Source organism: Rhinolophus sinicus, chromosome 18 (genome assembly GCF_057876585.1).
Source record: "Rhinolophus sinicus isolate RSI-liver-muscle chromosome 18, RSI-T2T, whole genome shotgun sequence".
NCBI classification, from domain to species: Eukaryota; Metazoa; Chordata; class Mammalia; order Chiroptera; family Rhinolophidae; genus Rhinolophus; species Rhinolophus sinicus.
Genome location: NC_142518.1, coordinates 40914608 through 40939786, shown reverse-complemented (window position 1 = coordinate 40939786; position 25179 = coordinate 40914608). Strand labels below are relative to the sequence as shown.

The 25179-nt window shown below is 38.5% G+C and overlaps 1 protein-coding gene and 1 long non-coding RNA gene across 21 annotated transcripts in view; both read left to right on the top strand.

Moving 5' to 3' along the window:
* The first annotated feature begins 223 nt into the window (after nt 1–223).
* Nucleotides 224–12790, top strand: LOC141569610 (uncharacterized). The gene is made up of 5 exons (XR_012493299.2): nt 224–953; nt 3231–3483; nt 6304–6414; nt 7630–7755; nt 12611–12790. It is a non-coding gene; the product is annotated as an uncharacterized LOC141569610 (long non-coding RNA).
* An 11212-nt stretch (nt 12791–24002) lies between these two features.
* HUWE1 (HECT, UBA and WWE domain containing E3 ubiquitin protein ligase 1) overlaps nt 24003–25179 on the top strand; it is a 161381-nt gene continuing 160204 nt past the window's right edge. For all 20 annotated transcript variants that reach the window (XM_074323887.2, XM_019718916.3, XM_088795037.1 and 17 more), the window contains exons 1-2: nt 24003–24148; nt 24358–24457. The gene's annotated coding sequence lies outside the window, so the exon portion shown is untranslated. The remainder of the gene's footprint in view (nt 24149–24357; nt 24458–25179) is intronic.

Here is a 25179-nt window from a genome sequence, read left to right as displayed (position 1 = left end):
CTGCAGGGTGACAGTGGTAAAAGCTATAGACTGGAGTGCTCAGAGGTGCTGCAGTGGGTTCCTCACCAGACCGGTTCTGCCGCGTGGTTTGAGTGTTGTTTCTGCCTGCAAACCTGCCTCTCCAGCCTGCCTGCTGATTCTGTGAGCTGCCCAATATCCTTTTAATGAAGTCTTTTTCTACCTAAATCATCCAGAATCTGATTCTGTTGCTTGCAATCAAGAATCCGGACTGATACACAGCTGTACCTCCTTCAGGAATTTGACCTACTTCCCAGAAGTCCCAAAGGGCTTTTCTTTGTCCCCAGGGAGAGCTGAAGGGGATTCTTTGTAGATGTCCATTCTGTTATGAATACTAAAATTAGAAGCAGTAAGGTTACCCACCATTGTCCCACAGTATCTAGTTTAGTATCAGTGAGCGCATATGTTGAGCAATACTGGAAAGCCCCTTTTAAAGAAATTTTGCCCTGGCAAAGAATTTATAATGCTTCTTGAAATAATTAGTTTCATGATGTAGACCTGATGTCTGTGAACACATTATTTTAAAATGGGGGTTTAAAATGTGCTTTAGCAGGAACGGAATATTTGAACGTGATGAGTTTAATTGATTATAAAAGTGTTTCTTTTGAGATGATGCAATAACTGCCTGGTATTGAGTCTGCTGCTCCAGTGCATGCTGGCAGGAAGGCTTTCAAAGTTTATCTTGGTACATTTGAAATCTGGTAAGCGATTGGTTCTCTCTCTAAACTCTGGTACAGAATCTAGCCTTAAATGATGAGGCACTAGCAATACCCTAAAAAACTGACCAAAGTAGGGCTACCCCTTGCTGAAACTTTGAATTTCAGCCATAGGGGTCTGTCTGGGAAGACCACAAGGCCATCCTCCCTCTGATGACTGCCAGGACTCACCTTTCCTGCTTATCTCCACCTGCTGTGCCCAATTCAGGAGTGTCAAAAGTGAGTTGCATTGGGTGTTGTACCAAAACTGTTCACAAAGGCCCTAAGCTTCTGGGGCTTGGGGGATAGATGGAAGGTGTCTGCATGCCAAGCGTATATGTGCTGGCAAGGGAATTTGGGGGGGGGGTGATGAAACTGTTTTATATCTTGATTATGGTGGTGGTTATATGACTCTAGTCTCTTACTAACCTCATAGAACTGTACACTAATAAGAGTAAATTTTTTTCCTGTTTCTGTTTTTTTTATTTATTTTTTAAATTTATTGGGGTGACAATTGTTAGTAAAATTACATAGATTTCAGGTGTACAATTCTGTATTACATCATCTATGTATCCCATTGTGTGTTCACCACCCAGAGTCAGTTCAATAAGAGTAAATTTTATTGTATGGAGATTTTAAAACAATTAAAAATTTTTTTTTGAAGAATGTGGGTGCTGTAATATCTATTTTCCACGTGTGAATTGTGGCTGTGCAGTGATGCAGCATGCAGGCACGTGACCACAGTGGAGGACAGTGTCTCCAGCTAATCTGAATGCTGTGTGTGGCTGTCAGACCACATTTCAATAGCCACCTCAAATACGAAGTTCTAAACCTTGTGAGTGACTGCCCGTTTTAGGCCCAGGAATTCAAATTTGTAAGGAGTGTGTATTGGGTGTGGCTTTATTTCTGATTCCTGCCAAAGGCTGAAAGAATCTGTTCCCACTTTGTCTTGATATAGTACTATTTATTCCTAGGCCCTAAATACTGGCACCTATGTGCATAATGAAAAGCTTAGTAGAGGGAGACAGCCGCTTATCTCAGTTGGTTAGAGCACGGTGCTCTTAACAACAAGGTTGCCGGTTCAATCCCCACATGGGCCACTGTGAGCTGCGCCCTCCACAACTAGATTGAAACAACTACTTGACTTGGAGCTAATGGGTCCTGGAAAAACATACTTAAATAAATAAAAGTTAAAAAAAAAAAGCTTAGGAGAATCACTGGATGCTGAGAAAGCAATTTATAGGGTCCAAATTCCCAGTAATAGGACCAACTTTCCTTAAAGGTTTTTGGTGGTGGCTGGATTCCTACAATTCTCCTGCTTTGTTGGTGAAGCCCTGGTTTCAATCATCTCCAGCTGCTATGCCACACAACTCTTGGTTGACCTCTTATCCCAGCAGTTCTCAATCTTGACTGTAGTTTACAATTACCTGATACATAGGCCACCACCCATACCAATTATATAAGAATCTCTGGGGTATGGGGCCCAAACATCGGTATTTTTTAAAAACCCCTCAGGTGATGTCTATACTTCTGAAAGGGGGCAAGTTTCTATATCACGGACAGGCAGGAGCACCGTAAAAGGGATATATTAGTCTGATTAGGCTTCCATAACAAAATGCCACAGAATGGGTGGCTTAAACAACAGAAATTTGTTTTCTCACAGTTTTAGAGGCTGGAAGTCCAAGATCAAGGTGTCTGCAGGGTTAGTTTCCCCTGAGGCCTCTCTCCTTGGCTTGCGCGTGGACACCGTCTTGCTGCCTTTCCACAGGGTCAGCTCTCGGTGCTCAAGGCCCCATGTGTCTCTTTGTGTGTCACGATCTCCTTATAAAGACACTGGTCAGATTGGAGCAGGGTCCGCGCTAACAGCCTCATTTGAATCTCCTCTTAAAAGGCTCTATTTCCAAATAGTCACATTCTGAGGTAGTGAGGGTTAGGGATTCAACATACGAAGGGGGTGCGTGGGCAATTCGGCTCATAACAAAGGAGATCACGGTTTCTCTAACATGCCTCAACCTTTTTGTTATCTTAACCTGCTGGGTTTAATAGCCAAACTCATAGTCCTTTGGGGGTGTGGCTGCCTGCATCAGGGGTAGGACACTAGAGTTCAACAGAGCAGTCAATGTTCCACCTTCATAAGACCATTCTCCCAATGCCAACCATCGTTCCTCTTAGGACCAATGTTGGACACTTCACTTTGTTTCCAGACGGCCTGAAGTGGATAAGAATAGGACATTAATCAACTTAATTCCAAGTTCCCTGCTGCATCCTAGGCTGTAAAGTCTATCTTTGTTGCATTTCCCATCCTAAATTATGCCTGGCCACATTGTCCAATATGGTTGACCAGAAGTTATGTGTTCAGCCCAAATGATAGCATTAAAATGTCCCAAATAATGTACAAATGTCCAAAATTTGAACAATGTGAAACTCCTGGGTGGAAAATAAATTTCAAAATTCCGAAAAAATTTAAGTCCAAAAGTATTTGCTCTTTGATTTCTGTTTCTGCTCACTTTCAACTAGAATGGTCTCACCCTAAGGTGTGAGGAGAGTGAAGGTTCCTTTGGCAACTACAACCTGAGCTGTCATCCAATGAAATAGGTGAAGTTCATACAAGACCTCCAAAAAAGAATTAATCCAACTCCAAGATTCTCATATGTCCTATTGTCTAAGAGTTCAAAAAGTTAATTGGACACATACGATGTTCCTGGCACCAATGCCACATGTACAAAAACTTTAGAAGAAAATAATGCAAAGAAGCCACCAGAGAAACCAAGTAAGTGAAACATTCTGCAGAACCATTGGCCTAGTATCTTCAGCAAATCAGTCTCATTCAAAATGGTGACTGTGCCAGATTAAAAGAGATTTAAGGGATACACGAACCAGATGCAATGCATGGTCTGGATTGGGTACTGCTGTGCATGAAGCAACTTTACGGGACATTTTTAGGTCATTTGGAGAAATATGAATATGATCTGGCTGTTAGATGAGTTGAAAATTTACTGAAATAGCAAAACAGAGGTTGATGACTGAAAAAAAGCAGGCTACAGAACTGTATGTGTAGTAAGATCTCAGCTTGGTGATAAAATAAAAGCATGTATTGAGAGAGAGAGAGAGAGAGAGAGAGAGAGAGAGAGAGAGAGAGAGAGAGAAAATGATATCGTGCAACTTATGCCCTAGGATCTTATAGTGATAATTTCTGGGCAGTGGAAATTTTACTTTTTATTTATTTATTTATTTATTTTATTTTATTTTATTTTATTTTATTTTATTTTATTTTATTTCTGCTTGTCTATATTGTTTAATTTTCTATAGTGCATCTGTACTGCTTTCGTATTAATATAAAGTTATTTAAAAGAAAAAATTCTGGGTTACAAGCCAACTTCAGCCCCTAACGCAGTTATCCCAAACAAAATCATGTTGCTAGAAAGTAGTATATAATACAGTCTAGACTCACACTGCTACCAGAAAACAAAAGTTATAGCAGAGACAGTGATATCTGGAGGAAACCATAGAAAACGTAAGAGGAAGAGGAAATCGGCTTTCTTTCAGCCTCAACAGGAGGCAACTTAGATGGCAGTAGTTGTTTAGGGTCCATAACCTCTCAGTTTAAACTCTACTGCCTCTTGCTCTAAAATTTCTTGGTTGTGTGAAGCCTACCTTTTCGGGTGGTTTCTCTCTCTCTCTCTCTCTCTCTCTCTCTCTCTCTGTCTGTCTCTGTCTCTCTGTCTCTCTCTCTGTCTCTCTGTCTCTCTCTCTCTGTCTCTCTCTCTCTCTCTCTCTGTCTCTCTCTCTCTCTCTCTCTCTCTCTCTCTCTCTCTCTCTCTCTCTCTCTCTCTCTCTCTCATTTATTTCACTTCATGAATTACCCTCAGTTTATTCCTAAACAGACATTCAGCAGCTTGTGTTCTTGGGTCCTGGTGAGGAAAATTTCAACTGCCTCGGGCTTGCTGTCCTTGTGAAAAACCTTTGATTTTTCCAGGCTTTAAATACCACTTCACCAGCAGCAGAAACAGTTCTTTCTGTCCACTCTTGTGACTCCCTTCCTCCTTTGAAGCAATAGGCTCAATAGAGTTTCCTCTTTTCTTTAATTTTGAGAGATGTAAAGGCTACATCTCTCAAGAAGAAGTACAAAGACTATTATAACAAATACCCATCACCCAGAATTGTAGATATTTTGTCATATCTGCTTCTTGCAGTTAAAAGACAATAGAGATATAGCTAATGTGCCATTTAATCACCACCTGCATTGCCATTCTCCTTTGAGGCAACCCCTATGGTCTAGAGTGTATTCTCCTCCATTTTTATGCTTTAAGTATACATACACCCATAAACTCTATGTGGTATTTTTGTGTCTATTATTCCATTTATATAATTGTATCATTTTTATTCAGCATTCTGTTTTTGAGACCCATGTTGCCATATTTAGATCTAGCATCATTTCTGTGCAATGTTACATTGTATGACATCACTACATTTTATTTTTTTGGCAACATTTTGACAAACTGCTCTCCAGTGGTTGAAGTAGTTATGTTCTCACCAGCAGTGTAGGAGTATGCTTATTTCCCCACATTTTCTCAACACTAGCAATAGTCAGATTTTAAATTATTTGTCTTTCTAATGGGTAAGAAATACCTCATTTTTGTTTTCATGATCATATGTGAAGTGTTGCTTGCTCTAGGCCGATTACCCGACTCACATAGGGCCTTGGCTGCTCAGCCTCAGCAGGAACTGACACTCCAGCCGCTAGAGCCTGTGTTCAGTCCTGGCTCCGTCGTTACCTGCATGCACGTCTATCTTACTGTCAGGGATTCTCTCCGTGTTTCTGACATCTGGAGAGCTCCTTTTTTGTAGCTTTCAAGCTCAGATGTCCATTTTTTAACTCTAAAAATATTTTAGAAAATGTGGGACAACTGTTTCAAATTCATACAGACATAAAATGCAATGCATGAAACTTGACTGAATCCTGGTTTTTTAAAAAGCTGCAAAAAGACATTTTGGGGAAAACTAGGGAAATCTTAATATGGCTTGATATTATTAGATGATATTAAAATATTATTGTGAGTATATTATTGTTAATTTCCTTAGTTGTGATAAAGCTTTTGTAATTATGTAGAATGTCCTTTTAAGATGCACATTGAAGTTTGTAGGGATGATATAAGTCAACTCACTTTCAGATGGTTCAAAAAATTAGATAGATACATTATAAACAGATAGAAGATAGATAGATAGATAGATAGATAGATAGATAGATAGACAGATAAAGCAAATATGGCAAAATGTTAACAGTTGAAACTGAGTGGTGGACATAATGAAATTCATTATACTAATTTGAACTTTTCTATATGTTTGAGATTTTTCACAATAAAAAATTGGAAACATTTTATACTAGATTTCTAAGTATTTGAAACAGGGCTGAGGGAAGGTTTTAGCAAATGCTCAAGTCACCATCTTGATTTAACCTGCTTCATAGGTTTGTTACCTTTACTTCCCTAATGTGTATGTGGCTATATTAGTTAGGATACAGGTCCAGCTTCTTGTAACAGTGACCCAAATTAACAGAGGCTTAAATAAACAAGATACTTATTTTCCTCAGATGTAACAGACCAGAAGAAGGCACTCCAGGACTAGTGTGGAAGCTGTTCTGTGAGGTTATCCAGAGATTCAGTCTCCCCGTCAGTGCCGGAATGGTGCTCTCATCCATAAGGTACAAAATGGCTCATATTTTAGCCAGTAGGATGAAGAAAGGAACGGCCATCACATTAAGGGCTGGATCCAAAAGTTGTACACATCATTTCCAGTCACATCTCATTGGCTAATAATATTTAGTCACACCTAGCTGCAAGGGAGACTGGGAAATGCCATCTTTAGCTGAGCAGGTATGTGCATAACTAAAAAGATAATTACTTTGAAAGAAGGTGAGAACAGATATTGAAGGACAATTAGCAATGTCTGACACAATGGTTACTACTTTTTGAATCATAGTGTGTTCCTTCCCTTTTTGTTAATTTTGTTTTCAGAACGAACCACTTGTTTTCATAACAAACTTCTCTATATTTTGTCTTGTGAGGTCCATCATAGTGAAAAACACGTATTCAAGAAATTCTAGTTAATTGAACCTATTATGGTGATCATTTTGCAATATATACCGAGGGTGCCAAAAATTTTAAGAGATGTTATCTATGCTCAAGCTATAGTTCGCTGTAATCAGAAGTGTGTGGATGCTGATGGTAACCACTTTGAGCACCTCTTCTAATTGCAGAAGTCAAACGTGACTTGTATTCATCTTTTGTTATTGGTATATATTAAGTATTACAATTAATACAGTCTTTTCCTTTCTTAAAATGTGTATACATTTTTGTCACCCTCTGTACGTATATCAAATCGTTATGGTGTATACCTTAAAGTAATATGGTGTTACATGTCAATTATATCTCAATAAAACTGTATGTGTGTGTGGGGAGGAAATTCTGGATCTGGCAAAAGCATCCATGGTTCAACAACACTTGTCTACCTTCTCCTCCCAGAATTGAATAATTTCACCAGGAGGTATTCCCCCATTAAAATTAATATCTATTCCAGGCTTAACTCAATCTATTATTGTCCTACCTGATTCCCCTGTCACATGTCTCATCTTCCCTATTTATTTCTCTTGCAGTCTTAACCCCATACATGTTCTGAGCTTGTGACCACAAGGACATGTCATACCTGCTTCCCCATCCATAATTGTGTCACCTAGAAACTCGTCTAAAATGCCTGAAATATTTTATAATCATCTTCTTAGTCTCCCTTTCATAAAGTTATCCAAATTCTTTCACCCACTTAATATTATGGTGTACAATAGTGTTCTATTGCTGTTGTAGCAAATAACCACAAACTTCAAGGCTTAACAATACAAATTTGTTATCTCACTGTTCTATAGGCCAGCAGTCTGAATTAGCTCAACTGGTTTCTCTGCTTCCGGTTTCAGAAGGCCATGATCAAGATATTGGCAAGCTGGGCTCTTATTGGGAAGCTTGGAAAGAATCTGCTTCCAAGCTCATATCAGGTTGTTGTTAAAATCTATTATAGTTCTTTCCACTAATAGACCTGAAGACTGTATATCCTTATTTGCTGTCAGCTGGGGGCATCCCTTAGCACCTAAAGGCCTCTTTCCAGTCCTTGCACATGGACCCCTACATCTTACACTTGGAATCCCTCTGACTTCTCCTTCTGCCGTATTTCTCTTGCTGCCAGCCAGGGTGGGTTCTCTGCTTTTAAGGGCTCATGCTATTAGATTGGAACTACCCAGAAAATCCAGGATAATCTCTTTATTTTAAAATCTGGACCCTTAATTATATCTACAAAGTCCTTTTTATCCTGTGATATATCATATTCACAGGTTCTAGGGATTAGAGTGTGGACATCTTTTGGGAAGAGAGACATTTTGCCTACTATGTGGTTATTTTTCTTGTTGCTCTCTAAGGTCAGCTTTCGGAGAACACCTTTATATGTGAATACCTACTCAGAGTAGGTCTGGACTCTCACTGGTAGAGTAATTCCAGTGCGTTTTTCTTTTTTTTTCTTTTCTCCCTATCTCTCCTTGGTTTCTTTGGGAACCAGACAGCCTCTCTGACCTAGTAACAATTAAAATATCTCTCTGTTTTCTAGTTACATTTTTAAGAACCTTTAGATCTGAGTGTATCTTCTTTTCCCCTTTCATCTCTGTTTAGCTTATTCTCCAAGATCACATTTTCTTAAGAAAATCCCTTTCTCCAGCTTAAGTAACGTATCTTTTTGGATCCCTTTCTTTCACTCTCTCACTGCTCTTGTTCTGACAGTAAAACCAAAGCTTATTTTTATTTTTTCTAGCACTTTATTCTGGGAAATTTCACACGCACACAAAATCAGAGAGAATACTATAGCAAACCCCAATGAATAGTATAATGAATCACTCAGCTTCAACAATTATCAACACTTTGCCAATTTTAATTTATCTAGTCATACATTTTTATCTGGACTATGTTGTAGCAAATCTCAGACATCATGTCATACCAATCACAAATAAATTAGTATGAAGTATTATTTTGAAAGAAATCCAGTACCTCCTTGGTTTTGTGAGCAAACCATTCCTAGAGAAGGTGATCTTTAAAGTTTTTTTGTTTAGCCTTCGGAATTCTAATAATTTTAAGACTTGTTTCTCCACCACAATACAAGAAGATGCTATATCCTATACATGGTAAGGTCTCCTATTTCTCTATTGGTACTTTTATAAAAATCACCTGCCTTCCTAGGTTAGTCTGGGTCTTTAAAATCCAAAGTCATAGTCATGTCTCATATAAGTAATAAATCCAGAGCCAACCTGAGACCATGCGGAGGTGTCGGTTGGAAGACAAAACAGGGGAGTAAGGCTAGGAGTCTGTGGATGCACCACAAATTCCGAGAAGGCTCCTCCACAGTTTTTCCTTGCCTCTGGAACAGGGTTGCGATTCAAATCAAGGTAGAGGAACAACACTGATAGAATACCACCTACTAAATGTAAAAGATATAATCTCACTCTCTAGGACTTTGTGGTTCACGTGGAATTTAGCTACTTTTGTAGTTAAAAGCCCTAGTCTCTAGTCCTGGCTGAGAAATAAGAAAAAGGGAACAAAAATTTTTCTGCCTTCTGATGCTGAAAAAAACCTGATTATTGAAGGCGCTTTGAGTAAACCTTAACCAGAACCAAAATATTTTTTCCTGATACTCTGATCCCTGTCTCAGCCACAAAAGCATACACAGTCTGTTCTTACTAGGGTCCACTCGAGTCCACCTGCTTTTAGATGCCAGCCACAGTTTTAAGGTCAAAAACCTATGAGTCCTGTGCTTTCTAAAACTGCTGTCTATTAAAAGCAGTTGCATGCAGCAGACACCAATTATAATACATACTGCTGCAAACTCCCAAAGTTAATGATGTGCATGGCCAGGCTTTCCTTCCTTCCTTCCTTCCTTCCTTCCTTCCTTCCTTCCTTCCTTCCTTCCTTCCTCCCTCCCTCCCTCCCTCCCTCCCTCCCTCCCTCCCTCCCTCTCTCTCTCTCTCTCTCTCTCTCAGAGCAAGGATAAGTTTATTCAAGCAAAAGAGAAGAAAGAAGCGGGCTACTCCATAGAGCAGCTGGCCAGTGCTTTCTAAGGCCTGCCCTTATGAAAAAAAAAGAAAAAAGCAGCTGTAGCACCTGTGCATACCAGCCACCACACTCCCACAAAAAGAACTGCCTCCCTCAAATGTTACTCTAGATCTCAAATGCCACTCATTATATCAATTTCTCACAGTTTCTCAACCCATACACCATGGGGTCTCTCTAGAGGTCCTACAATCACACCACCCTCTCCCCTGAATTCTGAACTAGTTGAGAAATAGACACTGGAGTCAAAGAGTGAGCCGAATATTGAGATTTATTGTTGACAAGACTGGTTTAGAGAATGGGTCTGTGGTCTGCAGCCTGAATCAGGTTTTCAAATTTTTCATCCCAAGCCTAGAATTTTGCACCTTCCTGAGGAGATAGATGGGTCTGTACAGCACACCCTGCTGAGCTTGCCCTAGTGGGGCTGACCACATGGAGGGACAGAGGGGACACAAGCATGCTATAGGCAAGAGAGCTCTGAAAAATAGAGAGCAAGGCTGAGCAGTAAGCCCTCAATTACATTCTGGAATCTCACAATTCAGTCACTGAGAAGAGGAGCCAGTGAGTGAAGTGGGGGTGGGATGGGCACAGGAGGTTCTGGGAAGTTCTCTTCCCAATACTTCTGAAAGGGCAAAAGTTTCTAGTTCCTGTACAGATGGGAATAGTAGAAAGCGAAACCCCATGTAACTAATACATATCATCAAAGGGGAAAAACCAAGAGGCCAGTGCTTTCTCCAGTGGCTGGCCTTATGTCCTCACTGCATGACTGGAATGAAGTGGAACGCAGTAATATGTAGAAATGAGTGTGCCAGTGCCCGGTAGAAAGAGCAAAACCTACTAGTTTCACCTCATGAACATCTCTTGAGAGTCTTGCCTGGTTATTGTGGCCGTCTGATAGGGAGAAAACTTTAGAGCTAAATTAAACCCAGTTATTGGTGGGTTTTTGTTTGTTTGTTTGTTTTGTGTTTTGTGGGTGTGTGTTTTTTCTCCCAGATGGCGGAAGACATCAAGTCCGAATGCAAGACAGAGGATAAAAGAGAGCTTCAGACAGAGTTTGCAAGCTGGTAGCCTGCTGAACAGATCCAGTCCACAGATGTGTTTGATTTGGCCCATAAGAATTTTTAAAAAATATTTTAAAATTACTTGTCAGCATATAAAATTGGTAGAGTTCATATAAAAACCCAGATTTTGTTAAAGGTTGGAAGATTCTGGCCATGTAGATGTGTTTTTCTATATGGCAAAATCGGCAGGGTGAAGTAGCCACTGCTTCTTTTAGGAAGGGGCAGTGCTCATCTAGGCTTCTGTGTGACCTGCCTAGCCCCTGCCTACATTTGGGTTTGTGATCTCTGGTTTAAATTGACCAGCATTAGAGATTGTGATCTGAAAGAAATGTAAATCATCCATCTCCATGAGTGTTTAATCATGTCAGAGTGAGTATTTGGCAATGTGGAGAGTGCCAGGGAGGTGTGTGCCAAGAATCTGACCATCCATCAGGAGGGGGAGGGATGAGAAGACATCTGTCTATGTAACGAGGATGAAGAAATTGTTATGAAAGGCAAAAGAAAAGGGGGCCACAGCCCGCAGTGTGGAGAGGCAGGCTAGGCTGGAGCAGGTGACAGCGGGAGTCAATTACAGCCAAGCGTTGCTAGGGCAACCCAGGCTCCATGAACAGCCTGGAGGGCCTCTGGCCCTCTCACTAAGGCAGCTGATTTAGAAGGCCAGAGCTCTGAGGTCAGGGAAGCTTATGAGGAAAAAGATAAGGTTGCAGTAGCATTATCCTGGGTTAGGGCTCAAGTCTTGGTATTAGAGACAGAGGGAGCCACAACATCTCAAACAAAGCTACTGGTGGCCGCACTAAAAGCCTCTGGAATTGAGAACAATTACATCTCCCCCTCTTAAGGGCACTTCTTTCCAAACTGCTGGTTGTAACTCATTGGTGAGCAGTGAAATTAATTCAGTGGGATGAGATCAGCATTATTTTTTTAATTAAAGTTTATTGGGGTGACAATTGTTAGTAAAGTTACATAAATTTCAGGTGTACAATTCTGTAATACATTATCTATATTTCACATTGTGGAGATCAGAATTTTTAAATGAAAAGAAATGAATACAACTTTTTTTAAGAAACAGAGTGCATTACATACAGTAAATAGTTTTGTGAAACATTGGTTTCAGATATGTGTGTGTACGTATGTGCAGGTGCGCGTGTGCTGTGTCGTGATTTCAAATCTGTTTCTTACCCTGTGAATTGTGCTCAAAAAAGTTTGAAAGCCCCTGTCACAGGCTATAGTCAGTCATTGTGACCAGCTGACTGGATGTACCAAATTTGTCATGTCTAGTGAATTTTTTTTGTTTTTTTTGTTTTTGTTTTTGCTGTTGTGAGCAAGAATGGCAGATGTAGGCCAATTATAACCTTCTAAGGACTCTCTGGTGTCAGAAAAAGCACAGTGTAATGTTGTGCCAGCTGGGAAACAGGTTTTGGGGTGTGGCTGCTCAGCAGAGGCACAACTCCACCTGACTGCTCGAGACTCTACCTCCTGGGAGTGGTAGCATTGCAGGTGAGTGTGCAAGTGAAGCCAAAAGGAGAGCCTGCTCCACAGTGCTGGACCCAAATTCGGTTCTTGTCTGGAATTTTCCAGGTTTTCTAGGAACAACGTCATTCCCATCATTTTTTTGCATGGCCCGCGCTGTCGGTACCCTACCCAATGGCCATGCTTCACTTTCTTCCTCTCTCATAAAGCCCCCATTTTTGTTGATATGTAGGGTGACCCTGTGCATCACAGGAGCTGTGGTCATCTCGGGATCATAAGGTGAAGGACAAACAGGCCGAGGACAGTGGAACAGGATGGAGGGAAACTGGATTTTAATGCTGTTGCTGAGCTACTGAATTACCTACTCTTGAATCCCTCTATATCTGGGAGATAATAAAATGACCTTACTGTCCACTTTGATCCACTTTGTGTTGGCTTTGCTGTTATTTGCAACTGAAAGAATTCTGATTGATGTACCTTGCAGGACATGACAGGGTTAACTAGTTTGGGTGCAGAGGCCTATCTGTACTTAGGATATTTTAGAGTGAGCTTAGAATTCCCAGAAAAAAAAATTGTAAGGATAAAAATGGTTAAACAAAGCTTCATTTGTATACTGACCCATCAGACATAGCAGATGTCATTCTACTTCTGGCATCACTTTTTTGTATTTTATTTAACATACAGTAAATTTGATTTTTTTCTAGGTATAGTTCATGAATTTTAATACACGCATAGATTTTTGTAACTACCACCACAATCAGGTTACAGAACAGTTCCATAACCCCATAAAACTTCACATGCTATTGCTTTGAAGTCACACCCTCCCCCCCCGACTCCTAACCACCGATCTGTTCTCCATCACTATATTTTGTACTTTCAGAAATGTCATATAAATGGAATCATACAGTATGTAATGTCTTCAGATCATCTTCTTTCCTTTGGTGTCATGCTTTTGAGATTTATCCAAGTTGTTGCACGTTCATTCCTTTTTATTGCTGAGTAGTATTCCATTGGATGAATGTACCATAGGTTGTTTAGCCATTCATCCTTTAAAGGATATTTGGATTGTTTCCAGGTCTCGGTGATTATGAGTAGACACTAAACTTTTATGTGTAAGTTTTGTGTGAACATAGGTTTTTATACCTAGGATTGGGATTGGGTTATATGGTAAGTGTACATTTGACTTTATAAGAAATTGCCTATTTTCTAGGATGGCTGTACCATTTTGCATTCCTACCAGCAATATAAGAAAGTTCCAGATGTTTCTCTATATTTTCTTCTAAAACTCTTATAGTTTTATGATTTACATTCAGATCTATGATCCATTTTGAGTTAATTTTTGTATAAGGTGTCAGGTTTTGGTCAAAGTTCATTTATTATATACCAGGTTTCCCCAAAAATAAGACCTAGCCAGACAATCAGCTCTAATGTGTCTTTTGGAGCAAAAATTAATATAAGACCCAGTATTTATTATATTATATTGTGTTGTGTTATACTATATTATATTATATTACATTGTTATATTATATAAGACCGGGTCTTATAGTAAAATAAGACCGGGTCTTATATTAATTTTTGCTCCAAAAGATGCATTAGAGCTGATTGCCCGGCTAGGTCTTATTTTCGGGGAAACAGTATGAATGTCCAATTGTTCCAATACCATTTATTGAAAGGACTGTCATTTCTCCATTAAATTCTTTATACCTTTGTCAGAATCAATTGAACATATTTATGTGGTTCTATTTCTGCATTCTCTATTCTGCATTGGTCTATATGTCTGTCCCTTTGCCAATACCACACTGTCTTGATTACTGTAGCTGTATAGTAAGGCTTAACATCAGGTGGTGTGAATCCTCCAACTTTATTAATCTTTTCAAAATCATTTTGGCTATTCTACTTCCTTTGCCTTTCCATATAAATGTTAGAGTAAACGCATCTGTATCTACAAAATTTTTGCTGGGATTTTTATAGGAACTGTATCACATTTATAGATCAATTTAGGGAGAACTGACATCTTTAATATGTTGAGTGTTCTGGTCCATAAACATGTTTTCTCTGGTTACTTTAAGTCTTTGGAGATTTATTTCATCAGAATTTTATAGTTTTCAGCATATAGATCCTGTATATGTTTTGTTAGATTTTTACCTAAGTATTTCATTGTTTGGAGCTATTATAAATAGTATTCTTCATTGCGAGTGTATAGAAATGTGACTGAGTTCTGAGTGTTGACCTTGTATTCTGCAACCTTGCTAAATTCACTTATTAGTTCTAGTTGTGTGTGTGTGTGAAAGAGAGTGTGTGTGTGTGTGTGTGTTATTTGGGATTGTCTGTACAGACAATCATGTCATCTGTGAATAGGGGCAGTTTATTCCTCCCCTCTCCTTTGCTTTATTCTCCCTCCCTAACTGCCTAGAGTTGAGATGCCTAATTTGGATGAAATCTAAGAGTGGAGGATAAGTAGATTTGTTATAGATCATCTGCAAATTGTTCAAGCTGTTTAGAAGTCATTCTACAACAATGTGATAAAAATATCATTATGTGCTGATGATATGATCATGGACTAATTAAAACGATAAAATAATAATAATTTTTTAAATAATAAATATTACAAAAATACCAGTACTTCTTATGTGCCAGGGACTGACTGTTCTAACAATTATACATAAATTAACTTATCTAGTAATCACAACACTATAATGTGGGTACTATTATGCCCATTTTACAGATGCAGAAACTGTAAATGGCAGAGGTGGGTACAAACCCAGGTAGTCTGGCTCCAGAGTTTGCACTTTTAGCCATTATACGATAGGACAGAAGATTCTAGAAATGAGCTCCAAAATACCTGGGAGATTAGTATTTAAAAAGGGGGGCATTTCAAATGAATGAGTAAAATGTCAACTGTTCAATAATTACATACGAACAATTGGATAGCTACTGAGAAAAACTAAAGTTGGAAACCTACATTTGTACTGTACATCAAATAAATCTAATATGGCACAAGTATTTAAAGTTAAAAATTAAAATCATAAAGGTGCAAAAACAAACCATGGAGAAAGAGTTTTATAGTCTTGAGGTAGGGAAAGCTTTTCAAAGTACAACACATAAACCAGCTGTTATAAATGAAGTGATCAGTAATTTGATTATATAAAATATTTTAAATTTATATATTCTAAGAAACAAATTTGCAAGGCTAAAAGGCAAATATACTAAGGAAAATATTTGTGACAGGAAGACCAAAGGTTATTATCCACAATATAAAAAGAGCTATTCCAAATCAATAAGAAAATACTAAATTCAATAAAAATGTGGGCGAGCAACGCAAATAGGCAACATATTTGAAAATAGGATACAAATAGCTATCAAATATATGGTGATAGAAGGAGAACTGACTCTGGGTGGTGAACACACAATGTGATTTATAGACGATGTAATACAGAATTATACACCTGACATCTATGTAACTTTATTAACAATTGTCACCCCAATAAACTTTAATTGAAAAAAAAAGAATACAAATGGCTAAGAAACAAATTAAAAGGTGCTCAACTTCACCAAAAATCAAAAACATGAAAATTAAAGCAATGAAATATCACTTTGTATCAGATTAGCAAAGAAAAAAATGAGTGAAAATATGCAGCTTTGGCTAGGGTATGGGGGAAAACACTCTCATACTCCAGCCTATGGATATAAATCTGTATAATCTCTTTTGGAGGACAAGTTAGCAATATCTACCCACTTGTAAAATGGGCATACCCACTGCAGCACTCCCATTTCCAGGCATTTGTCTTATAGAAGCACATACATGTGCAAAACTATTTTCGTTATTATAGAGTGCTTCATTTTGGCACTCTATAAAAATGAAAACTCAGTAACAATCCAAAGGAGCATCCACCCTCCCTATACAACTGATTAAAAAATGAGGTAAATCTTTAAGTATTGACATATTAAGAAACACATAATCTATTGTTACCTCATCCTCTTATTTCTGAGAATCCTCAGGGGTTTTCTTATAGGGTGACTGTTACTTAAATTAGCATGGCTTTGTAACCTGTAAAATGGGCATAGTCGTAATACTTGCATCATAGGGTTGTTTATTCATTCACTCCTTCAAATAAATGTTATTGAACAGAAACAATTGCCAGGCACTGTGCTAGGTGCTGGGGTACAAATATAAATGAAACAGACATGGTCCTGCTCTCGAGGAGCTAGCTCACTGTCCAGTGTAGGGTATGTGGGTAGTGTGTATGTGAGGGGGACGGATGTTAATTACACAACTATACAATTGTCTTGGGTACCTGGGGAGGAAAATAGCAGAGTACGATGAAAGTGTATCACAGGGTACCCTGATCCAGTTTGGGGCGGGGCAGGGAAGGCTTCCCTGAAGTGATATTTGAATTTTTAAAAAAAAGATAGTGATAGGCCAGGCATTTTGTGTAAATGCCAGTTCCAGAGATTAGTTAAAAAGGATGAGGTATATGTGTATACACTGACATAGAAATAATGTCAAGAAAACGTTAAGTCAATAAAGCAAGTTATAAAACATATATAGCATGACCCAATTTATAGACAGAAAAAGATCTGAAAAATATATGGTCTGCCAATTAAGTTCATGAACTTGTTGCAACGATGTTGTTAACCTTTTTTGATATCAAAGGTATTATTCATTGTGAATTTGTACCAACTGGACAAACAGTTAACCAAGTTTACTATTTGGAAGTGCCGAAAAGGCTGCATGAAAAAGTTAGACGACCTGAATTTTCGCCAACAATTCATGGCTCTTGCATCACCACAATGCACCAGCTCACACGGCACTCTCTGTGATGGGAGTCTTTAGCCAGTAAAAAAATAACTGTATTAGAACACCCTCCCTACTCACCTGATCTGGCCCCCAATGACTTTTTTTTTTACCTGAAAATAAAGGAAATATTGAAACGAAGACATTTTGATGACATTCAGGACATCAAAGGTAAAAGGACTATAGCTCTGATGGCCGTTTCAGAAAAAGAGTTCCAAAATTGAGGGTGTACTAGTTGCTGGGTTCGGTGCATACCTTCCCAAGGGATATATTTCGAAGGTGATTGTAGTGATATTCAGCAGTAAGGTATGTAGCACCTTTTCTAGGATGAGTTCACGAACCTGTCTGACCTCGTATACCATACTCATAGTTGTTAACTCTATTTGAATAATTTATAAATTTGTCCGGCGTTATGTAATCAGAAAAAAACAAATATATGTAAATATAAATAGGAGCGACACCATGGACATTAGAAATATTAGTATTCAAGGCAAAAAGTTTTAAATGGAGTAAGGAGAGATATTGATAAAAGATACTATCTACTAAGAATGTCTTCTGTAATAAACATACATACCAAACAATATTCCATTAAAATGCGTAAAGAAAACAGAAAAGCAGATAAGCTGTACCTATAAAGTAAGTTTTTAAGAAAAATGCCTATGCAACCCTTGGAAAAATTGATCATGTACTGATTCACAAAAGAAAACACAATACATTTCCAATAGCAGAAATCATAAAAGCTGTGTTATTAGACCACAGTGCAATACAACTACTAACCACAAAGCAGTAAAAAAATGTTGGATCACTTCAAAAATCAAATAACACTTCTAAATAACTTCTGGTCAAAGAAGAAATCAAAACCAAAATTATAGGCTAGAAATTAATGGGAATGAAAGCACTCATATTAAAGTGAAATGCACAAAAAATTAAACCTTAAATGCTTTTAGAAATAAATAAGAAAGAATGAAAAATGAATGAAGCACATATTTAACATAAACCATTCCAACAAAGAAAACAGCAAAAAGAACTTAGAACTAGAGGAAGATATTAATAAATATAAAAGCTAAAAATTATTAAGTAGAGAATACGAAAATGGTAGAATAAGAAAATAAATCTGAGAAATAGTTCTTTGAAAATATCAACAAAATAGAGAAACCTCTACAGCCCAGTTAAAATAGAAAGGGAGAAATACAAGATGGTTTGATTGCTGCATAGACAGATAGATGATAGCTATGTGATAAAGCAAGTATAACAAAACATTAATGGTAAAATCTAGGTTGTGGGTATGCAGCTGTTCACTGTAAAATTCCTTCAACTTTGCTTTGTGTTTGAAAATGTTTACAATAAAATAGATAAAAATCTATTATCATCCAGAACATCTGTTTTGGAAACATTAACTAGAAATTTCATTAAAACCCGGAGACAGACAAAGGTACCCACTGTTGCCTCTACTATTTAACATTTTTCTAGAAATTCAATAAAATATAATATGTCAAGTAAATGCATGTAGGAATTATAAATATAATAAGGAGGGTAAATCATCATTTGCAGATAATATCATTATCCACCTGGAAAACCAAAGAGAATGAATAGAAAAATTATTAGAACTGAAAGGGAAGGTAAGTAGAGTGGCTAGTACAAAACGATGTCCCATTATGCACAAAAAATATAAACGGCTACTTCTAAATAGGCATGGTAGTGAGGGGAAGGGGGATGAAAGGCATCTTTCATGTTTTGCTCTGCGTACAGTACGTCTGTGATGTTTGAATCTTTTACAACCAAAATGATTCATGTAGTTGTTTGAAAAAAAGGGAAAATAAATCAATGGTAGGCAGAATCCTGAAAGGTCTCTTCCCCGCCCCCCCGCCCAGATTTCCCACCCTAATTTTTGGACTGTGGTTGTGATGAGATAACTTGCCTGTAATTATTTTACATTACATGGCAAAAGGGATTTTGCAGATGTAATTAAAGTTCCTCTTAAAATAGGGAGATTATTCTGGATTATTCCAATGGGCTTACTCTAATCACACAAATCTTTTAAAAGCAAAGAGTTTTCTCAGGCTAGTGGCAGAAGAAAAAGTCAGAGAGATTCCGAGAAAAAGAGGGATTCAGCCTGTCACGGCTGACTTGAAGATGGAAGAGGACACGTGAGGGTGACTTCTAGAAGCTGGGAGCATGGGGATCTTAGTCCTACAAGAGCAAGGAACTGAATCCTGACAATAACCTGAATGAACTCAGAAGTGGATTCTTCCCCAGAGCCTCCAGATAAAAGCCAAGTCTGGAACACCCTGATTTTGGCATTGAATAATCCTAAGCAGAGAACTCAGCCAAGCCCACCAGGACTTCTGACCTGCAGACCTGTGAGACAATAAGGTGCTTTTGTTTTTTGTTATTTTCAGGTGTACAAAACAATGTAATAGTTAAGACATTTACACCCCTCCCAAAGTGAAAATGCGCCTCCCCCAATCTACTACCCCTCTGACATCGTATATAGCTGTTACAATTCCATTGACTCTATTTGCTATGTTGTACTCCACATCTCGTGACTATATATAAAGTATAGTTGACATTCAATATTATTCAGCTTCAGGTGTACAGCACAGTGGTCAGGCATCTACACCGTTTATAAAATGGTCTCCCTAATAAGGCAAGTGCCCATCTGACACCCTACAAAATCTTTACAACATTATTGATTATATTCCCCAAACTCTTTCATATCCCTATGGCTATATTGTAGCTACCAATTTGTACTTTCTAATCCCCTCACCTTCTCCCTCATCTCTACCCCCCACCAATCTAGCAACCATCAGTTTTAAACTGCTAAATCTGTGGTAATTTGTTATGCAACAACAGAAAACAAATACAGATCCTCCTCTATTTACAATGGTTACGTCCCAATAAACCTATCGTAAGTTGAAAATACCATAAGTTGAAAATGCATTTACTACACCTAACCTATGGAACATCATAGCTTAGCCTAGCCTACCTTAAATGTGTGCAGGACACAACATCCATAAAAACGCTGGCAACACAGTACACTGTAGAGTATGAGTTATTTACCCTCCTGATGACGTGGCTGACTGGGAGCTGAGGCTCACTGCCAATGGCCAGCATCACTGGAGAGTATTGTGTCACATATCGTTAGCCCGGGAAAAGATCAGTTCAAACTTCGAAGTGTGGTTCCTACTAAATGCGTATCATTTTTGACTACCATAAAGCTGAAAAATCTTAAGTCGAACCATTAGAAGTCGGGGACCATCTGTACAAAATACATTATTCATCAGCAAAACAATGAGATATGTTGCGTATCAAATTTTCAAAGATTCCAAACCCAGTCATGCAGTAAGATAGGGAAATGACATACCCATGGGCCCAACGGGAATGTAAATTGGTAAAATCTTTCTCAAAGTACATTGGTCAATACCTATCAACCTCCCTCAATATGCAAATATGCTCTGCTTTATTAAAATTTATTGTATTTAAATAATTAGAGTGGTGAGTAAAGATTTTTCTAAATGTCCTTTACAGAACTGCTTATAACAGTGGACCATTAGAAACAACAGGAATGTATGGCTGTAGAAGACTGGGTTGTCAAATAAAATATCCTACACCATTTGATGAAATAAATTTATGTAATCAAAAGTCCACTAGGAATTCTTATAGAATTTTACAAGCTAATTTTATAATTCATCTGAAAGAAAATGCATGAGGATAGTGAAGAAATTTGTGGGGGAAAAAGTCAGAGGGGCTTACCCTCTGGCAGGTATGAAGTAATAATTTAAAGCTCAAGTGCTTTACAAAATTGTGATATTGGTGCTGGTATGGATTTTAATACTATTGAATGAATTATTTACATTCAAATCCATGTATATAGGAATTTGGTTTTTGATAAAGGGAAAGAATAACCTACTCAATAAATGTTTAGGGCCCTATGAAAAATACCAATAAGTAATTAGTATTACAGTGGAATAATATTCACCTATTAAACATAATATTGTTAGAACATGTAATGACTTAGAAAAATATTTACCAAAGTAATTCCAGAAAATTAAAGAGCTAAACATAAAAAAATTCTAAAATATTACAAGGAAATACAGAACAATGGTTCTAGTCTTGGTGTAAACAGGCCTTCTTATGCAAGGTTCAAAATGAAAAAGCCATGAAAGAAACGACTGATAAATTTGAACATATCAACATTTAAAACATCGATACCAAAAAGACCCCATAACCAAAGTTTAAAAATAAGCAAAGTTTGCAAAAAGAAAAATAAATTTCCAACACATGTAACAAAGATTTATATTCATACTACAAAATTCAATAATAAGAAGCCAAACAGTCCAATTGGAAAGTGCATTAAAAGATTCGAACAAACAAATGGCCAACAAACATGAAAATATTCCTTAACTTCGCTAAAAATCAGGGAAATGCCAATAATGAGATAACATTTTCACCCATCACATTGGCACAACATTCAAATGATTAGTTAATACCCAGTGTGCATAAAAATTTCGGGAAATGCATATTCTTATTCCCTGCTGGTGGAGGTGTAAACTGAATCTTCCTATGTGGCAATTTGGCATTACATGTTGAAATTTCAAAACGTGCTGTCTTTGAGCCATCTATTTCACTTCTCCATATTTATCTTACAGAAATATTTGAGCGTATGCACAAAAAAAGCATGTACAAGGATTTTTACTGTAGTACTGGTAATAGTAAAAAAGTATCACTGTTATAGTAAAGATTGAAAACAATGTATTTATCAATAGGTGACTATATCAAGTTGACTATAGTACACTCATTCAATGGAATACTATGCAGTACGTAAAATGAATGAAGTAGATTTGTATATACTGACATGGAAAATCTTCAAGCCATAGTAGGTGAATAAAGCAATTAACAGAACAACACACAAAATAGTTTGACATTTACATTTTTTAAAAGTAAAAAACACGAAATGAAGCTATGTATTTTTATGTTTATATGAACGTAAGAAGAATTTTAAATGTATCTGTCTTGTGTTTTGTAATAATGTATTCATTCATGTATAATTAGGAAAACATTTTAAATGAAAAAAGAACAAAAACAAAACTAATTACATGTTAAAAAAAGGAATGCTTTATGTTGAGATTAAAATCATGTTATAAACAAATATTTAATGACATGGCAGATATTCACTAGGTTATTAAATAATAGCATGCTATAATACTACTTTTGTTTTAGAACTATAAATACATATATAATACATAGAAAAAGGCTGGAAGGACAAAAAACCAAAACATTAATAGTGGTCCTCTCTAGGTGATGGGATTATAATTTTTCACTTTTGGTACTTTCTTTATGCTTTCATGTATTTTCTGAATATTCTACAATAAGAAAAATAGAAACAACAGGTGTGTGTGTGTGATTGTAGGAATTAGCACTGTAAAAGGAGTGTAGTTGGCAAGAAAACTAATGCCTGCTGCAGACTGAAATTAAAACTAGGGTGTAGGGAATGTGAGATTTTAGAATTGGGAGTTGGGGAACTAGACTTCATGGGGCCTAAGAATTAACAATAGAAACGTGGGGGCTAGAGTTGGGAGTAGAGACCATGGATTATTAGAATTAGTGCAGATGCAGTGAGAGATTGAAACTAGAATCAAAGGCCTCATTAAATTGAAAGGCTTTTTGAAAACAATCATAGCAATATTGGTGAGGGTATGGGAATATCCAAATAAGCTGAAATTCTCATATATTTCTGGTGGGACTGTATATTGCTACAACTGTTCAGGAGAGCCTGTTCTGAATATTTTTGGAGAAGTGACCTTTTGACCCTAGCTACTCCATTTCTACAAATTTCTCCTTGAGAAAAATCTTGGAAATATGCAAATATTTAATTACATTCAAGTTCATGTCTGCCTTTCTTATAATAAAAACATAGACACTTGGTTAAATAGTTAGCATTACAATGGAATAACATTCACCCATTAACAATAACATTGTAAGAATATTTAACGGGTCAATCTATCTCAAAGGGGCTTCCATAAAGATTATACACAAAATTTTATATGTAAATATGTATTTGACTGGAAGTGGATCCATTCATCAGATTCTCAATTCGGGGCATGAGCCTTTGCTCTGGAGGGCTGGAATTAGAACTGGAGGGTATAATTGCAGTTTTTATTTCCTCTGTGACTCAAGAGTACTTTGGATAGTGCTTTTGTCTTTATACTTTAAAATACTGTGTTAATACATGCTTTTTGTTAACAATTCAAACCTTACCGAAGTATCTAGTGTAGCGAGTCAAAGCTCCTGTTTCCTCTCACCCTCAGATGCAGCACGGTTAATAGGGGTATCTCCTACCAGATGCACTTTATTACCATGCATTTACAGATGCAGATACTCTATAAAAACTCTTTGCCAATAGCACTGCCACCCCAAATAATACCAAGGAGAAAAAGAGAATATTTATTGAGGGCTTACTTTGTGCCTGAAGTTAAGTGTTCCAAGGCTTTGCCCTTGTGAACTCGCTGTCATCGGCGCCCCCGTCACCTCCCGCCCTCCATCCACACCGTGTCCCTGCTCGTCCTTTTGCCCTCGCACCCCCCATTCTTCCTTCACAAGGCATCTGGAGAGATTGTTAATTTTTAAACGTAAATCAAATCAAACCAAATCCTGTCAACCTTCAGTGGCTTCCAGCGTGCCTCGAATCAACTCCCAATTTCTTAGAGACCCTACTGTACTTTAGGGTTGGGTTGCTGGGCCGGTAGTAGCTCAGGAGGGGTCCCCTGCAAGGGACCCGGCTACACCGCGGAGGGAGCGCCCTCCCAAGGGGCAGGGGCGGGGCTTCCCGAGCCGGGGGTGGGGCTTCAGATCGTGTGTGAGGAGAGCTGGAGGGGGAGGCTTTCCGCGGAGGGCGAGCAGCGAGGGGAGCGGGGCTGAAGCAGGGCGGCGGACCCGGCACGCTCCTGCGGGCCCCGCGGAGCCATTGCCGCCGAGGTGAGCTTGTACCCCCGAGGCGGGGGTGGGGGGAGACTGGGATCTGGTCGCACGGCTGTCCTCAGATCCTCGCTGGGGGTTGTTCTCACGGGACTCTGCGTGGAGGCGCGGAGGTGGCGGCCTTGGGGAGCCTGAGGGAAAGGGTGGTGAAAGGGCCCGGGGGCCTGCCCCAGCACTCCCTCCACCCCGCCTTCTCTCCCCTCCCCCAGGCCTCCGCCGGCGCCAGTCAAGAACGAGCCGCTTCTTCGGGGGCAGCGAGGGCAGCGGCCCTTAGCGCGGCGAGACAGCGGCCGACAGTGGGGATGCGAGGTACCGGCATTAGCGGTGGCCAAGTGGCCCTAGAGAGGGAGTAGAGGCCGGGCCTTCGGCGTTTCTCTCACGGGTTCGAGGAAGGCAGCCACATGGGAGGGGGAAGGTGAGGGGCGGGGGGGGGCAGGCTTCGTGGGTAACTACTAGGCGTAGTATATGTATGTTTTGGGATCTAAATGGTACTATAACACACACATGCATATTCATTTCGGCAAATTGCTTTTTAAAAACTTAACGATATGTCTTGTAGATCTTCCTATATCAGGGAATCTCAATTTATCTCATGTATAAACAGCTACATTGTATGATTGTACTACAGTTTATTTAACCATTTCCGGATTGATGTACATTAGCTTGTTTCCCTTTTTGGGGGGAGGGGGATGTTACAAGCAATGCTATAGTGAATGGGTTTCTATGTTTCAGGCACATGTGTGAGTATTTCTGTAGGAGAATTTCTTAGAAGAGTAATCGCTGGGTCGGTGTATGCGTATTTTGAATTTTGATAGATTTGTTCAAATTGCCATCCCAAAAGGCCGTTAATTTACACTCTCCAATGTTCTGCGAGAGTACCCATTTTTCCACAGTTGTGCCAACACAAATTATTAGGTTGGTGCAAAAGTAATTGCAGTTCTTGCAATTGTTTTAACCTTTTAAACCGCAGTTACTTTTGCATCAACCTGATATTACCAATCTTTGTAATTTTGGCCAATTTAAAGAGCAAA